The sequence below is a fragment of the Myotis brandtii genome, unplaced genomic scaffold, assembly GCF_000412655.1.
Source record: "Myotis brandtii unplaced genomic scaffold, ASM41265v1 scaffold733, whole genome shotgun sequence".
In the NCBI taxonomy this organism is placed as follows: Eukaryota; Metazoa; Chordata; class Mammalia; order Chiroptera; family Vespertilionidae; genus Myotis; species Myotis brandtii.
In genome coordinates this window covers 1,390,748-1,397,699 of record NW_005370908.1, presented here as the reverse complement: position 1 = coordinate 1,397,699, position 6,952 = coordinate 1,390,748, and positions in this window count along the sequence as shown.

Here is a 6,952-nt window from a genome sequence, read left to right as displayed (position 1 = left end):
GTCAGAGAGGGCTCACCACTAAGCCCAGCCATGGCCATGCAACTACAGAGGAATGACAATGAGACCTCTTGTAGAAAAATGCAGCAAATTATGAAGACAGAGAGACACACAAATGTTCAGATGTTGATAATGCTTATGATGGCACAACAAAGAAAAAGAGTTTCCCCACACTTCAGAAGACTTGGGGAGTGCAGCCAATTCCTTGTGTTTCTTTGCTGTTATGGAAAAAAAATGTATCTTTTGCTTTTGACTTGTGTTTGCCTTTGTTTTGCACAGAGAGTCAAAACATTGGGTAATCATCCTTAGTCATTAAAAGCATAATTGATCCTTGGGGCCCAGCCGGCAAGCAGTCTTCCCACCGACTTGCCAGTGAGGTGTCTGTCCTTCCAGATCTGGGCTAGCAAGGCTTGCACTCAGGACTGAGATTTCTTGGAGACCTATAACTCGACATTCTTTTGTTAGTCCCCTTAATTCGGGTTTTATCTACAAGACCTTGCCATTTATACTATTTTAGGCATACATACATCCTAAAACAGTAATCATAATCTTGTAGTAGATAAGGAGTCTGTGAAAGTTATATGTCCACTACACCTGGATAGTTTGATTCATAGGCTCATCCTGTGTTTGTGTCCTATTTTCCCTCTTGCTCCATCCCCCACCCCCCTTCACCTCTGGAATCCTCTCCCTGCCTCCCTGAAGGAATTCTTATTCCCTGAGTGAAAACATTGCATTTGTATGAGGTCTGTCTATGTTTCTAAATACAGGGGTGGCTATGGGTTGCCCTGGATGCTAGAGTACCTAGCAGGGCATGAGAATGGGCACTAAGGACAGGCCTTTGCTGGGCTGTGAATGGAATGCCCTCTGAATTCCCTAAATGGGAACAGGAACCTCAAGATCCCTAACTGCCCTTAGAATGGCCAGGACTGACTGAGATGACCTGAACTCAGGGTTGAACGTGCACCTAATAGGGCCATTAGGGGCCTGGGGTAAATCAGAGGGAGTCCAACCATCCTGACATTCTTTCAGGGGAATTTCAATCCAGCCAGTGAAAACAAAAATCAGATAATAACTGATTGTTCAGTCCTATACTTGTCTTATATAAATACTAGAGGCCTGGTGCATGAATTAGTGCATGGGTGGGGTCCCTCTGCCTGGCTGGCAATCAGGGCCGATCAGGGGCAGGACCACAGGAGGTTGGCTGTGGGAGTGCACTGACCACAAGGGGCAGCTCCTGCATTGAGGGTCTGCCCCCTGGTGGTCAGTGTATGTCATAGCGACCGGTTGTTTGGTCAACTGGTCATAATGGTTGCTTAGGCTTTTATATACATAGATGATGCAAGTCACACATGCAATTTTAAATGTTTTAGTAGCCACACCTAAAACAGTGAAAAGAAATGGGTGAAATTAATTTTAATATTAATTAAAATGACACTAGCTTAGAGACAGGCCTACTTCCCTTTTTAACCTAATGCAGCTAAAATAGTATCATTTCAATGTATAACCAATATAAAATTATTCATGAGATATTTTACATTTTTATACTAGGTCTTGAAAATGTGCTGTGTATTTTATACTAAGAGCACATGTCAACTCATACCAGCCATATTTCAAGTGCTCAATAACCACATGAGGCTATTGACTACTATGTCAGTCAGTGAAGATTTAAACAACGACTCAATCTGCCAATTCTGTGGCCTTATCTCCTCAATAAAGTCATTATTAAGGATTACTAATCCATTGGCCTGGAGTCGTATGTATTCTATTCATAACTTTTCATTCAACCAACATTGTTTTAGATACTTGGGATACGGCATCCCTGACCTTTATGAACAAGATCCCTGCTCTCCAGGAGTTTACATCCTAGTGTCTGACATAGGCAATAAGTTAGTAAAAAAAAAAACAAAAGACTATATAATAATTGCTGCTTATAAGAAGTGATATGAAGAAAAAAATGCAGAATATTGGACAAACATTTTTTCAGGCTGTCTGCATTCTTGGCAAGGCTGAACTTACCCTTTGCCTTGACAGATTCTACACTCTGCACTGAGGAAGACACAAGTATTAGTCCTGGGATAGAGATGGGGTTGAAGACCATTCCTGGATTCTGAGAGATACCACAAACTTTCATTCCCAGAATACAATCTCTCAATGAACAAAAGAACCACCAAATTAACCAGAAGTTGTGGTTGTAAAAAAAACACTACCAAAATAGTACTTTTTTAAAAAAATGTTTTTATTTATTTCAGAGAGAAGAAGGGAGAGGGAGAGATAGATAGAAACATCAATGATGAGAGAGAATCATTGATCAGCTGCCTCCTGTATGCCCCCCGCCCCCCCCCCCCCCCAGGAATAAACCTGTGACCTCCTGGTTCATGGTTTATCGCTCAACCACTGAGCCACACCAGCTGGGCAGAATAGTGTTTTTCTTTTGTCAAAGTATCGTTTTCAAAATCTTAAAAATAAATGAGTGGGCACACATCCCTTAGGATGACTCTTATTTTTTAAAAGGAAAATATTAAATGTTGGTGAGGATATGGAGAAATTGGAAATCTCATGCATTGCTGGTAGAAAAATAAAATGGTGCAGCTGCTATGAAAAGCAATTTGGCAGTTTTTCAAAGAGTTGAACATGAAACTTCCATGTAATCCAGCAATTCCACTCTTAGGTATAAAAGAATTGAAAGCAGGAACCCAAGCAGATACTTGCAGACCAAAGTTATAGAAGCAGTAGTTACAATAGCCAAAATATAGAAACAAACCAAAAGTGCATCAACAGATGAATGGTTTAGCAAAATGTGCTATATACATACAATGGAATAATATTCAGCCTTTAAAAGGAATGAAGTTCACATACATGCTGCAACATGGATGAACCTTGAAAACATTATGCTAAGTGAAATATGCCAGACACAAAAGACAACAGTATATAATTCCATTTAAACGAAGTACCTAGACTATTCAAATTCATAGAGACAGAAAGTAGAATAGTGGTTTCCAGGGGCTGGAGGGAGAGGAGAGTGGGGAGTTATTTAATGGGGACAGACTTTGAGTTTGGGTAGGTGAAAAAGATCTGGAAAAAGATAGTGCTGATGGCTGCACAACAATGTGAAAGCATTTAATGCCACTGAACTATACATCAAAAACAGTGAAAATAGTAAATGTTATGTAATATATATATATTATACACCACAATTCATATATGTGTGTTGCGGAGGGCGGGGGGGGGGGGGGAGGGGGGGGGGGGGGGGGGGGGAGAAGAGGAGTGGAAGAGGAGAAAAATCTTATAAAACTTGCAGTTACATGGAACAAGTTTCTTTTTTATTTGGTATATAAACTTGTCCTAAGTAATGCACTCAAAGGGAAAATTCTCAAGCAGCCGTGCTGGGTTTGAAGTCATTTGTCAAGTTAACCATGATATATTTCCTTGCCTTGAATAGCGTCAGCTGGAATATGTTACATTCCATGCTAGTAAGGGAATCCAAATGAACAATTCCCAAAAAACAATTGTTCCGTCTACAGAGAGTGAAAACCTCCAAGTCCTTTCATTTACTGTTTACCACATTTTTCCATGATCTTCCAATTGGGGAGATATGGTCAAATGGGAAAATTAGGATTGGAACCTTACACGGAGTTTTGGAACCAACACTGTGTTGGTATGAGGGGAGATAACGATTTCAATCAAAAAGCAATGCTGGGTTTGGTACAAGACGTTCACTTAAGCAGAATGGAAAAAATAATAAGTCAGACCTGATAAATAGTTGACACAATCTTTTAAAGTCCAAATGTTTAACTCAGTCTGTTTCCCAAGTACCTGAAATAAAATAAATGGTCTAATAATGTAATTTTAGCATTCAGCCATGTAATATTTGACAAAATAATGGAATTAATACCCCAAACTGCAAAAATGTAGTGAATTGTAAAACTGAATATCAACTTGAAGACTATAATATATTTCAAATGTAAAAGTTTATAATTCTGAAATGTTATTTTATTCATTTACTTCTTTTGAAATAAAACTTGCCAATATTCTACTTGACTCAACAAACTTGATGTAACCACCTTACCCATGAATATCCACACACAAAAAAAATGAACTTGGCTATAAACTAGTTTCTCTAGATTCTGAATATTATCAGCTATAAATTCTTCTCCCCTCTCTTCCAAATTTGGGCCTAATATTAATTAGTACAACGGGCGCATATGAATCTGTACATGAAAAGTAGGAATCTGGAAATGTTCTGGATCATCTGCATTAACAAAAAACTTCTCATGGAATATACAATAAATTGAGGCAATATTTTTAAAAGAAAATGTATTTTTCTTAATTATAATTTATCAAGTTAATTTCCTCTATTCTTCCTTATTTGGATGTCTACTGACAAAAGGTATTTTGTTATTGTACTAAAGAATCACAATATCTAGTATTTTGGCATTGGTCTAGAATCTGGGCATCTCTTATCTTATGCAAATAGAATCACTAGAATTTAACATAATTGACTACTCAATGCACTAGAATAGAAGTGAATGAATCCACCCAGGAGACCAGCAAGCACAGACACAGAGCAGTTGATCCTTGACTTACTAACTGTGACTTTTGGTTTCATGTGAATAGGAGGAGGATAGAAAAGACTGAATTTGTTGACAAAAATTACTAGTCACCCAAGACTAGATTCTTTGCCTTGGATTGTTTTGGGAGAACTTTGCCAACAATTTAGGAAATATGATAACTTGGATATTTGCCTATAATTCTTATAACCCCTCCCAGCTGGAGCTAACTACTGGCATGAACACACTCATGTTAAACTGGTCCTCTGAGGTTTTCTATCTCTAGGCTGACTGAGTCTGCTTCCAATTCCATTTCACCTGAATTCTAAAAGCTACACGTGTTCTGATAATCCAATGATGTTGAGTCACATTGAGTCAGTCAAGCCAGAAAGCTTTGGTAGTTGGTAGAGAAGAACATTTTGAAATAATCTAAAAAGAACATGCTTTTTAATTATAAGAGGGTGGAGAGTGAGGAGATTTCTCCCCAAGTAATTGGACCCACATGGAAATGAGACTTTGCAAAAAATGGAATTATTAAAAAATACCGGTAGAATGATGTCTAATTGTTAAGTCAAACAGTGGCTCCCTACATATGTTAGCCTAAAGAGGCCCACAAAATACAGCCACTTATCCATTCGCTGATGAAAACCTTTGCTGCATGTTTACTATGTGCCAAGCACATGGCAGGGGATTAGACAACACTTGGTGTGTAAGGGAAATAAAGAACAAGTACCATGTGGCCTTTCTCAGAGAGCCATTCTTAGAGAGGGTCCAACCAGACCTGCACAGCTGCCTGCTGCCATCTAGCCTCTCTACCGCTGACATTTTCTCACAATCCAAAAGGAGGAAACTGTGCTTCAGAATGACCGTGGAAGGATTTCATTGATCATCCCTGTTTGTATTGACCGGCATCGGAAAGAAATCTTGACAACGGGTAGTGTCGTAGATGGATGATACAATGTATGGCTTGTAAGTAAACTCATCCCTATTTTGAAACCCACTGATCAAAACAAACTTTTTGGCCCTGGTCAGCGTGGCTCAACTGATTGGGCATGGTTCTATGCACCGAAAGGTCGCTGGTTTGATTACCGGTCCCCAATAAGGGGTGTGCAGGAGGTAGCTGATCAATGTTTCTATCTCTCTCTCACCCTCTCCTTTCCCCTCTCTCTAAAATCAATAAGAACATATTTACAAACAAACAAGCTTTTTGCCTCTAAAGACACAGTGATGTCACAGTTCTAGAATTTATTCCAACAGGGACCATCAAATCAGGGACTGAACCTGATTCACCTTTGTATTTTCAGCACCCTGTGTTGCTCAGAGTAGGTGTTCAAAAATCTTGTTTTATCTAAAATGAAAGGAGGAGAAACCTTCTGCATGGGAGTGTACATAGTAGAGGCTTAGAAGTCTCCCCAGTGCAGTGATTCATGTACCTTAAAGTTAATTTTGCCACCGTGTATAAACAAAGTGTGCTCAGGGTATTTTTATTTCATTTAGTTTGGAAGTCACTCAAGGCAGAGTTCAGAATTAAGAAATTAGATACTATCTTGGATATTGGTGATGGGCCATAAAAAATAAATTAGCTCCTTTAAATAGTAAATATATATATTAAAACCTTCGGGAATTATCCAGAGAAAAAATGGTGAAACAAATTTTTAAATACATTTCCTGTGATCCATTGAATCCTTTTAGAATTCAGACAATATACTTAATTGACTCAAAACTTTGTCGTAAAAATAAAACTGCCAAAACAATAATATAAATAAATGTCAAATACTTCATTTTTTATGAATTTGTTTTTTTTTCAAAAGAAAATAGAGCCTCAGCCAATTTTTCCCTTCATAACCTTCCAACTGTGTAAAGCATTAAAATAATACATCCTATTTAAAAATTATTAGGAACCCATTAAATTGGCAAGTACTCAGGTTTCATGTAGTCAGGATCTTGCCTTGGTGAGAAGCAAATTCTATAAGCTCCCTACTGGAATATTTTTTGTATGTGAGCAACAGTTTTCTATAACTGGAGGGGAAATATTGCATAAGTTAGAGAAAATAATAAATTTTTATCTGTTCAAGCCTTCTGTTAACATAATACACCAACAAAACAACCCACAGGAAAGAAAAGGAAACCGCCCTCCCACTCATAGGTTCTCCCTGTCAGAGGAGTTAGTTACACTGAGGGGAAGAATTCTTCTCCAGCTCCTTCAGTTTATGGCTGAATGAGGGAGGCTTATTTCTGCTGGCATTTTTGTTTACACCAGTGGTTCTCAACCTTCCTAATGCCGCGACCCTTTAATACAGTTCCTCATGTTGTGGTGACCCCCAACCATAAAATTATTTTCGTTGCTACTTCATAACTGTAATTTTGCTACTGTTATGAATCGTAATGTAAATATCTGATACGCAAGA